This window comes from Odontomachus brunneus, unplaced genomic scaffold (genome assembly GCF_010583005.1).
Source record: "Odontomachus brunneus isolate Ranch 3 - 2012 unplaced genomic scaffold, Obru_v1 Obru_scaffold_073, whole genome shotgun sequence".
Taxonomy (NCBI): domain Eukaryota; kingdom Metazoa; phylum Arthropoda; class Insecta; order Hymenoptera; family Formicidae; genus Odontomachus; species Odontomachus brunneus.
In genome coordinates, this window is record NW_022639523.1 from 1612881 (window position 1) to 1628697 (window position 15817).

Sequence of the window (15817 nt, forward strand, 5' to 3'; positions counted from 1 at the left end):
CCTGATTTAACGTTAATTAAACCCGGCAAAAATTCATTAGACCCGGAGGCTTTCGCGACCAACAATTACCGGCGACCTATAATAAGCGCCGAAACTTAATGTAAAATATCGAGATTTTATTTATGAAATATACGAAGCATAAATGTGCCAGAAAGCTTTGGACAATATACATAGATCCTAGTTAACTCAAATATAGGTGATCAATCGAAATAGTAGACAAACCTTTCAATTTTTCTTTCTTTCTTTTACTTTCTGTCTTTCTAAACAAATAAAACCCGATAAGCCCAACAATGCCCGATCGTTGCTTTGTGCAGTAGTCAAGAAACCCACACAGAAGTCCGTTCGTTTGATGGAGGACAGAATTAGAGCGAAACGACGTCTTCATCTTCAGGGGACGAACGTCGCGACGTGAATTCGACGTGTCGTAAAAGTTAGATGTCGGTCATGAGACGAATCGAAAATATGGTCCCGGGTGGTGGCAACGATTTTTAATAAAACTCTCCTCCCTGTTCGGCGCGCTTACACTCACACTCATCCTTTCCTCCATCTCTCTTTCTCTCTCCCCCCTCTCTCTCTCTCTCTCTCTCTCTCTCTCTTTTTCGCTCATTCATTCACTCACTTACTCACTCACTCACTCGCTCGCTCTCTCCTCACCCTTTCCCGGTTCAGCTGAACACGACTTGTCGCGGAACGCTTAACCTTCGTCTCGCACGTATGCCCCGCAAAATTGTAAAGCCATCGCGCCTACTCGGCGCTAAAGTGTAAAGTATCGATCGAACGAGAGCGCGACTGCCGTCGGGCCGATAAATCTGCAGAGCGCGGAAATAAAACGACATATCGGCCGTGTATCGCGATTATTACACATTCCTCCTGATATATCTTCCTGCACGACGGTGCCGCGCGCCGCTGCATACGCTACGTTATGTCCTTCTGCGCGATTTGTCGCCGGACGTTTAAAACTTCGCCCACGCTTGCTCCGCGCCGCACGTACTTCCAAAGAGAAACGAGAACTGCGGGATTATCGCGTCTCTACACGCCGTGGAGGAACTTCCAGACGTATATTTCTCTACGTGAGTCCGCGGAAATTATACCTAGGCTTCAATTGCATTATCCCGCGGAAAATCGGACGAATTAGATAATAGTCAAAACTGAAAGTTCGCTCGCTGCCGGACACCGGTCGTTCTTCCGATCGCCGCGAAATACAAACACAACGCGGGCTCATGGCAATAACATTGAGTCAATTAGGTCCGTTGCTGGAGAGTTACGAATCGATTAGCTATCATTATATCAACAGATCTAATTGCCTGCTACGAGGGTAGATTTGTAGTAGTTGCGAACGTGCGGGATCATGGCTCTACTCTCAAATACGCTTTTCCGATAGGATTTCGGCGAAACTGTATCCGCCGTACACTCAGCTGGCGTTTGCCATGTCACATGGTTTTTATGTATGCATAGCAAGATTTTATCGTAAACAGGGCGACGGTGAGACGATCACGAACAGCGGGGAATTTAATTAAAGGGATTTTTTCCTAGTCATGCTCTCTACTCGAGAATATCGCGAGCCCGGCATTCTATAAACACCTCTGACAACGTTCTTTTGATACCTCATCTCACCTACGTCATCTTCGTGAAGCTTCGTGTGCCTGGCGGTTTTATAGAAAATAATTATCTTGTCGACCGGCTTGTGTCACATAAGAGAGAAAGACAGGCGGAGAGATAACACCTCGCGCGACTATTGTAGAAGTTCTTTATTGTTCGAAGAGAATTAAGAAAATTAATTTATAAATTAATTCTGTCCCCAGACGAGAGATGAATGGAGACCTTTTAGAAGGCATTCGAAAAGCATCTAGAAAGCGTCTGAAAAATTCAGACGTCTTCTTAAGCAACTTCTTGCCACGACAATGGCATCGAACGCACATTTCCAGAGAGTAAAACTCCGCCGAGGATCACCACGCGTTTCTTCGGCAGCTTCATTAGCCGAAATCACTTTGAAAAATTAAGAAGTCTCATTTGCAAGTCACCCACGTGACTGAGACGCTTGCCTCGTTTCAGTCTCGAACGAGTTCTCGTCGGATGCCGCCGTTGTCGTTCGCGAAACTTGGCGTTCTGACGCCGAAGACTGCATCTTAAGGAGGCGAGCTTTCTCGTTACGAACGACGCGCCAGGTACTTGGCGAGCCGGGCATTTTTTCGCGCCCGGTTTCGACCGAAGTTCATACATCACGCGACTAGCGGGCGCACATTATAGGACACGTGGGAAAAAGCCGTAAAGTCTTACCGCGAGGGTCTCTCATAGGGCTTATCCCACCTCCGCGAGGAAGCATCTCTCTTCGGAGCAAGTCGAGGGGGGCGAGGTTCGGGAGGTGGATGGGTGGAGAGGATCTTAAGCCGGAAAGTTTATCCGACCAAGTAGGTACACCCGCATGGCGGTGTACGCCCTCATCTAAAATATACAGGATCCTAAATCGCGGTATTACCAAAGCAATTCCCAAACGTGAAATATCGCGCCGAATTCCGCAGTTTCTGCCGGCAGCGGTAGCTGGCTCGGCGTTCGTACGCCGGCGCGCACAATCGCCCCGGGAATTGTTGCTGTAAATTATAAATCGGCATTCGTCTTTCACTCACTCACTCCTCTCTCTCTCTCTCTCTCTCTCTCTCTTTCTCTCTCTATCTATCTATTTATCTTTCCCGAAGTCGAACGTGTTTCATTAACCTGTAATCTGTAACCTATTACAGCTCGCACTCTTACAGAAGCCGGCACGACTCAACACGGCTCGGATTCAACAAATAATCACTTGCGCGCCCGGCTGAAAAAGTTCAGCCTGAAGTAGTGGAAGTCGTTAACACTCATCGGTGATAACGTCGCGTCACTACCGACAATGTAGCTCCGACAACGTTTCATCGATCATAATCGCGAGGGAACGGCGCGCGACACGCTAAAAGAGTAATATCGAATCAATGCGATGATGGATAGTCAAAAAGTCAAATATGTGCTCGCTCGGATGGGATTGTTAGAGCGAAGCGGGAACGCTTGAGAAAGCGCGATGCACACAGGACTTTCAATAGACATCGACACTCCCGCGATACACGAGTTTTTTGCGCGCGAGCAGATTTGTTGAATCATTTCGTCGGCGCGGAAGTCGACGAGAGAGTTCGCGGCGGAGAGGGGCTACAAAGTGAATTTAGCACGATGGCTGAGTTTCCGCGCCCAGACCGAGCGATGAACTTCAGTTTTCCGCAACCAAGATAAGTGAACGCAACAACTCGCAATTGGTTGCAAGATATTGTCTTTTGTAGTCCCAAACGGAAACTTTTATCGGAAGAGTATTCTTCCTCAAGTGAAAAGTGAATTTATCAATCGGCAATCTACTAGACATTATCCTGTTTGCCTGTTGGATAAAGAGAAATATCTTTACTTGAAGCAGAATGACTTCGCAGGCGCGATACGAGACAACAAGCAAAACTTGTAAATAGAAAATGAAAATTCTTTATCTTTAAGAATACTGTGCTTAGCCTGTGAGAGAAGAGATATCTAAAAAATGAAAAAAAAAGCGTTTGTTCGATGAGTACTAGTGGCATATTTACTTAAATCTACATTTCGTTAGTTATATATAAGTAAAATAAACATCCATGAGAAGCTAAATTTTCAAGAAAACGTGTTTTCTTATTTGAAAAATATTTTTCATATTAATGTAAGTTAAGTATGTTGCTGGTATCTATTGAATGAGTGTTTCTTTGTTTCTTGGGTACTTCTTCTCTCAGTGAAGATTTTCCTTTTGATTTTGAAAGGGTCCTGTTAAGACTTATGTAAGAGTAAAATCTTCTAGGATTATATTTTTCTGAGTACACCATTCCCCTTTTCCTCATTTCACCCTCCGCCAAACCGCCAACCTGCCAAGAAGGCACTAAACAGTTTTCACCGCGAAATCGATGCGACGCGTCGCGTGTCATTATCATCCCCGATTGTTCACGGTGGATAATCGCGAATTATTAAAAAGACGTCGTCATCTAGTCAGCGACAGTGAGTGCGAAGGCAACTGGGATGATTAAGAGATTCTTGCTGCCAGTCGCGAGCACACACAGCTGACATGCCGAGACACTCGAGTGTTTCGCGGCTGGTTATCTACGAATTGAACTGCTCTCGGTGTTGCTGTTTGTACAATTAGACGCTCGTCCCGAGACGACGCACCCGAGCGAAACGACTCGCGTCACAATCTTGCCCGATGGTCCTTCAATCAGCAAACTATCTCAAACTCGTCTCCCGCGAGCCAGAATTGTCGTCCGCCATGCGCGAGAACACCGCCGCAAACTAATAATAGAGAAGATAATGAAAACCAGTATTCGCATGAGCGAGCGTTTAATGCTGCATTCGACCGACAAATTACCAGTTTTACAGTCGCGGTTAACCGAGCGTGGAAATTTGTCGGTGAAGGAAAGAAGGAGGGGGAAGAAAGAGGGCTTTAAATGGGTTGAATTTACTCGAATCCTAGTCGAAAATTGATAGCACCTCGCAATACAATTAAAGATAGCAATTAACGATTCGGGCCGGTTAAATCAACCGCGCGCGTTGCCTGTGCAACGCAAGTTTAGCACAATTTTGTGTCAAGGAACGCGGGTATCTTCTTGAAACACCCGTATCTCGGTGCACTGCCGACCATACTGCGGGAGATGCGGGGAGATTCACAATGATACAGGATATCGGCTTATACAGGCGTACGTGTCGTCGCAGCGATTTTCGAGTTCCGTATTCGAAATGCCGGCGGCGCCGAGTGCGCCAGCAAAGTGCTGGCGAAGATTTACGAGTTTCGCAAACATGGCGGCGCCGAAGATTTACGAGTTTCGCAAATAAGTATCCGCGCTGTTGCTGAGAATGAAGAGAGTTAACGGTGAGAAACTTTGGCGTCGTTTCGCGTCCCTTTTTTTCGGTTCTTCCTCTTTCTCCCCACTGTTGCGGCGGATGCACGATATTACTGAAGAGAGAGAATCTCTCTCGCTGGAAATATGGCGCGTGACGTGAGCTCACGTCAGGTTTTTAATTCTCTCGGCTACGACGGCGCTGCGAGACGGCGAACACGTCGGGCGAATTCATTTCGAACGAATTGCCGACCCGCGTCGCTCCTGTGACTTGCTTGTTTACAACGTGCGCCGCACGCACAGTCGCATCGTTGCACCGTAGTAACGAGGAATCGTCTCGTAATCGATACGCCAAAGATAATATTTTTATCCACGAGAAAATTACCCCGTGGTAGAGCTGTTGATCAAACTGCGCCATGATATTTCAAAATTAATTATACGATCGTAATCAGCTGAGCTTTGCTGTTTACGATTCGTTCGGGACGCAATTTCGACACGCATAAATTAACCCCGGCGCATTTGTACGTAGGCGAGTACATTTAGCGGCGTTAGTCACACGTAACGGTGCGTATGATTGCGGACCGCGAAGGGCGCGGTGGCAGGCGTACGTAGCATCACGAATCGAAGTCTGCTCTCGTGTGATCGCGATTATTTCTCCAATTGGTCAATTAGCATTGGTCCGGAAGGCAGAGGGGAAGGGCGGAAGAGCCGGGTATCGAATTTTACGGGTAAACGCCCTTCGCGATGGGTCAGAAACTGCGAGGACGACTAATTTATTATTTCACTCGTGTTATCCGGTCGCCCTTTACACGTGCAAACGGTCACCGGAATAACGTCCGCTAACTTTCGGCAGTTTCGTATAATTTCACGCGGACGGAGTTGAATTTTGTTCTCCCGCTCGCCCCTCCCTCGCCGCCGTTCCACCTTGAAAACTTTCGCTGAAGTAATTCGACTTTCCGCGCGGTGGCCCCGCCAGGATTTAATTTCCCCGTCCGGGGTATTAAACATTTCTATCGGGAGTCGAACTTTTTCGTTCGAGCCGCGAGCGAGAAGTGATTGTTGGCGGATTAATGGGATGCTCGCGAGACAATAGCCGGCCGTGGAACGAGTATGTATTTAGCTCGAGAGCCCTTATTACCCGCCTTTGTAGATCCGCGAGCCCTGCGCAAGTAGTACGAGTGTCTTTTCGAAGCGACTCGTAAGGAGTTCACGCACTTATCAACTTCGTGCCTCCTCGACAAGGACGTTCCTCCGTCGCGAACTCGCCCCAAGAAAATGTTCCAACGTTTATCCCGTGCGCAGAGTACAACCAGCACGTAATTATTGATCCTCCTTCGTCACTCTGAAAAAAGTCTGGCTTCTCCTGCGACCAGTGGCGCACCGTTGTTCACAGACTCACGCGTGAAAGCTTTTCTTTTGGTATTGTTGAGTGCAGGCAAAAAATTCAACTGTAATACTGGTCGCATAAAAAAACCAAATTTTTTCTTTAGGTTTCCAGAGTGTCAGTGACTAAGAGGATGTCAAGAGTTGGGTGCTTTTACCCCAGCGGGGATCGTACACGTAAAAGACTGTGCGGAGAATGATTTCTCTTCTTATTTACTCACTTGGGTAAGTAATTAGAAATGTTTATCTGTTTATTATGTAATGTTATCGCGTAATTTGTGTAACTTTTACCACCACGTCCGACAAGGTAGACGGAACTCGTCCAAGTGCGGCGCAATTCGCGCGAGGTCTGTCTTGATGAATTCTCCGCGCATTGCTGCTGAAAAGCTGCAGGTGAAATCGACACGATATGGCAACGCGTCAATGCCCGAACAATCGCGCAGCAATGCCACTGAATGTAACACAATTTGCGTGCGGTCACGGGTATGTAGTTTCGAGCTGAATATTATAAGCTCTCTCGCAGAAATGCTGGGGGCCCGCGCGCGGTTCTTGGCAAACGAAATAATCGAACGGCAAATAATTAATATTTAACTGCATTATCCTCCCCGAAACTGACGCGGGCCGCGCAGTTGAGATCCGCCACGGATGTGCAATGAGCGCTCGCTGTCGCAATTAATCAATCGCAATTAATCAATCGCCACTTCTCACGCGGGCGGCGGATAATAACGATATTCGACGCGGCCCGGTTGCCTTCATCACGGCCAATTACAACTGCAATTAACTGCTTCGCATTATATTACAGCCCTTCACGAGCAGTCGCGTTACCGAATCTTCAAATGGCAACCACTTCGAGATAATTCCCGGAATTTCCGCGGGCAATTTCAGCGGGCGGCCTCGGCAGCCTCGTAATTAGTTCCTTGTTGCTAACGGAATTTTAATCGATTTTCTCAAAGCACCGCCGCGTAACTTTGATATATTAATTGCTATTTAAAAGCCAATTCCATCGTGACGCGCTCACACTGTCGCGTCTCGCCGCGCCGCGACGCGTCGCATCGCATCGCATCGTCTCGCGTCGCAATGCGCCGCGCGCGTTTGTGTGCTTCGAGTGAGATTAAAACTCCCGGGAAGCCAGAATTTTTCTTCCACGGGTGCGACTCGTTACGCGTTACTTATAAACGCGGCGCGTTAATGCACTTGACATACCCGACAAGTTTTACACTGCCGAAATGCGACAGCAGTAGTCGTCGGTGCCCCAACGGAGGTGGAAATGCACTACCGAAAAATTAAACTTTCCAAATTTGAAATGGAGTAATACGCTCCAAACAGTCGTAATCCCGAAACTCGAATATCGAGTCAATTTTCCGAGAAACAATTCTCCCGAAATATTGAAAGAGCATGCAATGTCCCGAAAAAAATCTATAAATCTAATATTTGTGTATAAGGTATGCAATGTCCCGTAAAACGATAATCCCGAAATTCAAATATCGAGATTTGTATAACAATTCTTCCCAAGTTTCGCGAAGTATACAATGTCCAAAAATGTGAAACGTTTAGATACATCCAAACTAATATTTAACAAACTTAAAGCTAGAGAAGAGCTACCGCCGTTTCGACATATTAATTTTAACCGAAAACTTGTGGGCTTTTGCGCTGTGGTTTCTGCCAAGAGCATTTTTGGAGACTGCAACGAGTAATCACGAAGCCACAAGAAGTACTTGCTAATTTTAAATTAAACTGTACATTATACTGCTCATGGAAAATAAAATAATTCGGAAAAAAGCGGAAGATGATATTGCATGTATAATTATCACTTTGCATTTGTCGCACGCCCTTCCTCGGTCGATCGATCGCGCCGCCGTTCTCGGAAACGCGTTGAATGAGTCCTTTTAACGAGAATCCGTTTTTCTTTATCTCTATGTTTTTGCGGGTCCAAAGTCCTCCACAAACTCCATTCTAAAACCAACTAAGACCAAGCAAATTTTTCGATAGATTCAGGTCGACTCGCGATGCGAACTTTCCCATCGACGAGTTGGAACGATTCGAGTCGCTCTGTTTTCCTCGCCGGAGACGGTCGCGCCAGTCCGTCGTTACGATGTTTCTCAGGGTGGTCGATGTCAAACCAAATGTATTTAAGGTAGTGCGCTCGAAATTCAGATCAGTGCGTGGCTGGGCACACCGAACGCGAAACTACACGAATTGATCCTATCGATTTTCTCTGTGGCCACTCTCCTCGAGAAATTTCCAGCGAGCAAAACTTTCGGCTCCCTCGTGCTTACGTCGGAACGTGAAGAGGATGCAGTTGGTATTACACATCGATAGTGTGGCGAAGAAATTATTGAATATTCGTAAGGGGCTGGCTTAAACAATGGCACTTCTAATAAAACAATAGTATATATTTTTGCCTCGCTGCGTAGTCACACATGTCCTTTTTTCGCACGCTTTCGTTCGCTCTACCGTTACGGAAAAATACTATAGGAATACGAAAAATTACTGGCATGCTATTGAAGAACTACAATTTTTCAATAGTGTCAATAGTTTATAAATTCATGTCAATAGTTTTTTCGTATTCTTGTAGGTTTTTTCCATAAGGTCCCCTACCGGTGCGTCTCTCCACCGCTCGCTTACTACACGAGTTAAAACTGCGCGAAACTTAAATTCCCTTACAGTAGCAAGTAATTGAGTGAGACAGTTGATATTTTTAAATAAACCAATGGCACAATAGTGTCTGATTCATCTAGTGAAACTCGACTTTTATGAAGTCGATCAGTTAATTCAGAGAGATCAGAATCCCGGCTAGAAATATATCCCGTGGTCCTAATTTAATTGTGTTCCTAAGTAAATGTTGTTAGCTTCTGATAAGTCATATAACGCAGCATGTCAATCAGGATCTCATTAATAAAAGGTATTATTAATAATTAAGACGTGATAATCTCACCTTATACAAATCAGATAACTGGTTCAAATCTGATCAGAACCATGAGAGAAATTTCTAGCCGGTGTTACACGAAAAGCAAGACGTACTGGTAATTTTGTAGAGCTTTCTGCTTTATGCACTAATCTCAATAAGAAAATTAATACAATAATTAAAATATATCTTAACTGAAAATTATAATATAATTTAATGTATGACAATTTTATTATAAGACGATAAAATTAATATGACAATTATATTTTAATAGAATATGTAATAATATGATACAAGAATAATTTAAATCGCTTGTCATAATGTTGAAATTGCAGCACAGCAGTCGTTTTCGACTGGACCTTTTCCACGCAGTTGGTATTTTCTACTGACGCGCGTTTTTAGGATCCGTAATTCGTTTAATATGACGTCGCGAGTAAGAACGTAACGAGGTGTTACCAGAACAACGCGTATCGTACTCCCTCTCTCGCTCTCTTCTCGAGCTTCCCTTAATTACAAGTTAAACAGTCGCGACTTTAAGTCCCCGCGCGCGATTAGAGCTTCCATTCCGCATCCTGACAGTTTGCATAATGGAATTACACGACATCTCACGGCCGTGACACTGTCTATAAGATGAGTTGAGGTTTACCTTAGTGGCGTGACACGTACTTCGTGGCTAGTTAGGCAATGAAGGAACTCTTTAAATACGGGCAGAAGAAGCATTTTATTTCGGGCTCTAGAAACTTTGCGCGCGCCGTTCGCGAACTTGAAGCTGTTCAGCGTTGCAGCTGACAAAAATATAAAAGCTCTCGTCCCGGAGGCGATTCCCCGACGCGTTGTATCTTTTCCACGTTGCAGAAACTCTACACGTCGCATCCATGTGGAAAAAATTCTTACCTCGAGAGAAATTCTAGCCCCTTCTCGAGTAATAAACTCACGTAACAAGAAAGTAATTCCTAGAGATAATTAGTTCATGTGAATGTTATGTGAGAGTTTAAATTTCGTCTGCATCATACTGCAGAGAAATGCGAGGGGCGCAGGCACCAAATCGCTCTGGCGACTCATTGATGCCACGTCAAACCGCATTGTTAGATATACGATTAAGCAATAGAAAAAATATGAAACCACGAGATGGATAAGAATGTGCATTTTCGCGTATCTGCGAGGAGTGACGAGGCAGCTATTTTCGCAAAGATACACGAAGATATATTTCGAGTTGGATTCGCGATCGAAATGACGGCACGTCGCGTGCCAAGAGACAGCTAACGTCGCGACCGCAACGATGCTTTTCTCCTCGCTATTAGCCCAACTCTCTCTTTTTTCAAAGACTAACCGGAGATCCCACGTAATGCTGTGGAATAACTCGCCGCATCCCTCTACTTCCTCCCTCGTTCCCGTCTTCACATACTACCGCAACCAACTTGCTCGTCGCGGTCGTACATTACTGCCCTTCGCTAATTGTCTTGAGTTCAGCTGCAATTAAGCGCCAGTTTAGCGCGGCGCTGAATAGCGGGAATTGCGAGTGCGAGCAGTTTCGCGGTTTCTTTTTACACGGCGACGCGTGGAAATCGGTTAGACCAAAATGTCAACGAGTCCCTACACCGCTCAAGCTCGGCTGTGTATATTCTTTAAAACGCGATAGTGTATAATTTTTAAATTATACACTAATTTAATTTTCATAAAGTAATATAGCAAGTAGGCGTGCATGATAGAGAGAAGGAGAAGGAAATTCGATTCAATACATATTTAACGTGGTTAATCGATTACCCAAAATTCGTTTTAAATAATAAGAGTAAAGCTGAAGCTTGTGTGTTAATAGGAAAATCAAAGAAAAACTAACACAAGACGAACGTAAAAGTTGATAGAAATTAATCTAATTAATTTAGATTGACGAATTAGAAAACGAGTTGACTTTTTTTGCAGGGTTTGCAGGAATTACGAATCACGCGAATGTATGTGCACAAACTTTAAATATTTTTTCTAAATATTATCCTTCCGATTGATATTGCGAATCGGCCAGGAATCTCTGCCAACGTTATTGGACCTACATATATTCTTACTTGCGTTAACGCATTAACGGCACGGTTCACGCGGAATTCCAATAAATTTATTTGCTGTCGAGTGAATTTTCCTGGATCCGATCTAATCGAATTGAAATATCGACGATGTAACGATGTAACACACAGTCGGCCGCCCGACCGACCGACCGACAGATCGAACGAACGAAAGAACGAACGAACGAACGAACGAACGAACGAACGAACGAACGAACGAGCGAGCGAGCGAACGAACGAGCGAGCGAACGAACGAGCGAGCGAACGAACGAACGACGCCGTGCTTCGTAGTTCAGGATTGAAAGCTCTCGCGACTTTTCCCGATAGATAACGCGCGTCGACGACCGCTTGGCAGAAACTTGGTGAAATTTTCAGCGCGGTGTCGCCCGATCAATCGGGGTACGATATTCAATTTCCGCGCGCGCGCGCGAGTATCTGACGCGATATTTGCAAGCAATGCGCTGCGGGTGGGACTCCCTTTTCAGGTTCGACGATCTGGTTCCATCTGATACTCGTGAATACTTTCGGAAGGCCATGGCGGTGGACCGTACGTGCGAGAATAAAAAAGAGCGAGGCACCGTCGAGGCCGGGTATCGACATGTCGTTATTGTTGTACAATTGCAGTTTACAGGAGTGCGCGAATACCAAAGTGACTATCGACACTACATCGGTTACCCCGCTGCCATCGCGGCGCACACAAACAATTGGCTGGATCGCACTCGGTTCGAGGGAGAAACCGAAGTCCCGAGTGGCCAGTAACCGGAAACAATATGGCTAATTGTACCGTGTTACATCCGTATAAATGCGCGTGTACGAAAAACGGCTGTCGTTCTACTTCACGGGCTGGCGAAGTGACGTAAATTCGTCGCGTCGGGTAATCTCGTGAAAATTCAATCCGCCTCTGCGTGGACGTACGTACGTGAACGCTTGTTCGCGTCTGTCATTTGTATCGCTTCTTGTCTCTATTATATTTATGTTCATCGTATTTACGTTTATCATTGCAAAACTGCCCGCCGCGCATATCCCTGTCCACCGCAAATCTAAGTGTGTTATTTCGGCTGAATCTCTTTCTGTATGTTCAATCTCTTTCTGTCACGTCATTTAGCACGTTCAAACGTATATTGTAATTCGCACATCTCTTAAACGTGTTAAGTGATGCGACTTAAAACCGCACAAAATGTGCGGGAAGAGCCACAGCCAAATTACACGCTGGTGCGTCTGAAAATAATATGCTTGGATTTGCTGTTGCCTTCTAATTGTTTCAGCCAGCACGGAGATGCGATACGACTTGCCACATCGCCGCTATCTCCCACGGTTGAGAGATAACGAGCCGCGAAATTTACTTTTCTCGTATTGGCAGATTGGCTCGTGTCTTACGTTTCCTCGGTTTAAAAATATCGCGAATGTCTACTCTACTGATCGATGGAAACGGAGGCTAACATCAATGCTATATTCTGAGGCAGCGCTGAATCATTCGTTATCCGTCCGGACGAAATAGTTTCCCGTAACATATCCCGAATACTATGTTAAAATATTTCGCGTTTTGGCCACTAACATTTCGTCGGGCGGATGATTTCGAAATTCGCGACATAGACACCGATTCGCCAGAATACAATCAGTACATTCTTCACTGAAATGTACTTACAATTCACGGTTTAGTTGTAAGCACTGCAATCGGCAAAATTTTGCTGAAAGAATCCGTCAATATTAAAAATTATTCCCATTGCACTTTACAAATATGTCGTCGCATGCAAAACGCATGGAAGCCATTAATCCCATTGTCATAAATGTAGAAAGTTGGATTTTGCAATGTATAACGTATAATTGCGTCTACACGAAGAAAACATTGCAATAAAAATTGCAACATAAGTTTTGCATTCTCGTGTCATGCAGAATTACAATCAAAATTATTATGAATTTGTTTTAAAATGTTTTGCATGTTTAATTTTTTGCTAAAAATTATCGTCATTACTTGGGTGTCTTTTGCATTGCATAACGTATAATTGTGTACTCTACACAAAGAAAATATTGCAATAAAAATTACAATATAAGTTTTGTATCCTCGTGTTATGTAGAATTACAATCGAAATTATTATGAACTTGTTTGAAAATGTTTTGCATGTTTGATCTTTCGCTAAAAATTGTCGTTACTTGAGTATCTTTTATATCATATAATCGACAGATCATTAAATTTCTATTTTTATAGTAACTTATTCTGCAATTTCGTCACAATTTAGCTTCAAAAAAAGAAATATAATTTCAAAGTAATTTTTACTTCTAATATTTATCCCCACGTATAGATTTTGCAGCGAAATCTTGTTTCCACCGGTCCAAATCAGTGAGATTGCACTTTACAAATATATCGTCGCATGCAAAACGCATGAAAGCCATTAATCCCATCGTCATAAATGCAGAAAGTTGGATTTTACATTGCATAACGTATAATTGTGTACTTTACACAAAGAAAATATTGCAATAAAAATTACAATATAAGTTTTATATCCTCGTGTTATGTAGAATTACAATCGAAATTATTATGAATTTGTTTGAAAATGTTTTGCATGTTTGATCTTTCGCTAAAAATTGTCGTTACTTGGGTATCTTTTATATCATATAATCGACAGATCATTAAATTTCTATTTTTATAGTAACTTATTCTGCAATTTCGTCACAGTTTAGCTTCATAAAAAGAAATATAATTTCAAAGTAATTTTTACTTCTAATATTTATCTCCACGTACAGATTTTGCAGCTAAATCTTACTTCCACCGGTCCAAATCAGTGAGATGCAAGACAGAGCAGTAAAGTGGGACTGTTTCCACTGGAAATCAGTGAATGCTCACTGATTGTCGGTGAAATAGTCCTTTCACTGATTCAGTCAGAAGCATTTTTACTGATTCACTTGGAGGAAGGAGGAACCATTTGTATGCAGCGAGAATTAATCCGCCGATTGTACGAGCGCGAACAGAATTACGGACGGACAATCGCTCGAAATTTTATGCAGACGTAAGTGTTGCCCGTGTACATCCCAGCGGACGTTTTCCCCTAACTTTCGGCTTCTCCTCGGAAAAGTTTCCCATTCGCTGAGTGTTTCCGCTTCCCTGAGACTTCCGAACGCTCATTGAAGCGGGAACTTCAATTATCCGGACGCAACCAAGCTTAGCGCATGGCCACGACAAAATTCTGCACGTGTTCATCGGAAGTTTCCTCGGTGTACTCTTGGATTACTGTGCCATACTCCAATCCCGTACTGCGCAACCCCCTGCCCTTCTATCTACATGAACGTACATTTCCCATAAGAATCAAGCGCAAAATTCCCAACGAAGCTCGTCTCCTTCGTTTTGTGTAAAACACTCCCTGTGGCCGCTACACTGCATAATTCATCACGATCATTTCGGCGAATCGCGCAAATCGAGACACATTCAAACGCGATTACCGTGAAGTTTCATATTGCTCCGCAAAATACTAGCGCAACGTACCATGATCGAAATTATAATCCACGGAGAGCCAAACACAACATAAAATGTAGAGACGGGAGGATCCGGCGGAGGCTATCCAAAACAATTATCCATTGTGCGATACACATCGAAATAAATGTCCCAGTAATTGTGTATCTGTAACGAACCGGCTATTCTTCGCGAAAGCTTGCTCGCGATTTTTATTCCGCGACCTCACTCGCAGACGACCGTCGCGTTTTTCAGCGCGAGAAGTCCCTTGTTGTCGTTAAAGCCGTCTGAAATTGCAAGATATGCGAAAACAAACGACACACGCGTGAGATCAGTGCATTCACAATTACGTAATGCGCGAATTTTACATTATGTCGTCTAGCAGATTCAGTGCGAGGATTATACGCAGCTCGTACATCGCATGTATCCCGGATCTGCATAAATCTGCAAAAAGAGTGTTTGCAGGTAGGAACGTACTATAAAAATGTATGGTATGCGCGCGCGAGTCGAGCGAGCGCATTCGCGACGCCTCATGAAAACATGACTTCGCCCTACCGCCGTCGTTTGGATGCGATATCAACGGCATCCGCGATCGCGTTCGCGGCCCAATCACGGTGTATTTTCGAGAATGCGCGCGCGCGGCATATCCCGCGCAACGTGTGTATCGAAGTGGCGTATAAAAGAGAATCGAGAGATTTTGGCTGTTTTCCACGCGAACACGGACCTCTCCCCTTCCTCCTCCCGCCCAAAAGCGCGCTCGCTAATTTATTAGATCCGTGGCGCAGTGCAGACACGAGAGACGAGATAGTAAAAGAGAAACACGACACCACGGATGTGAGGATGCTTTTTATCGTGCAACTATACAGCGGACACAATGGATCTTCGTGCTGCATTTGACGTTAAATGCGGCCGTCCGATTCTCATCGCGTGCTGGCGTTGAGCGTATTCCCTTTATTAAATTCATAGTCGATTTCAACTGTCTCCTTTAAATTCTTTTGAGGCAATGTAAGATTAATGCGAGAGAAGAAGACAAGAAGCGAGACAAAGAGAGTCACAGTGAAAGAGAGATAGATACAGAGGCAGAGAGAGGGTGGCAGGAGACGGAGAGGAGCGGAAGGGGGCAGGAAGAAAGAGATCCATTAACCTTTTCACGGATTGTTACAAAACAGAGCTGCCTTAA

General features: G+C 44.5%; 1 protein-coding gene and 1 long non-coding RNA gene across 4 annotated transcripts in view; one reads left to right on the top strand and one right to left on the bottom strand.

Annotated features, from left to right (window-relative positions):
• LOC116847075 overlaps positions 1-9384 on the top strand; it is a 173236-nt gene extending 163852 nt beyond the window's left edge. The window contains exons 2-3 of the long non-coding RNA XR_004378656.1: positions 6344-6461; positions 6548-9384. This is a non-coding gene — a long non-coding RNA (uncharacterized LOC116847075). The remainder of the gene's footprint in view (positions 1-6343; positions 6462-6547) is intronic.
• LOC116847068 (glutamate receptor ionotropic, kainate 2) overlaps positions 1-15817 on the bottom strand; it is a 330836-nt gene that overhangs the window by 292497 nt on the left and 22522 nt on the right. The gene's annotated exons all lie outside the window — the stretch shown is intronic.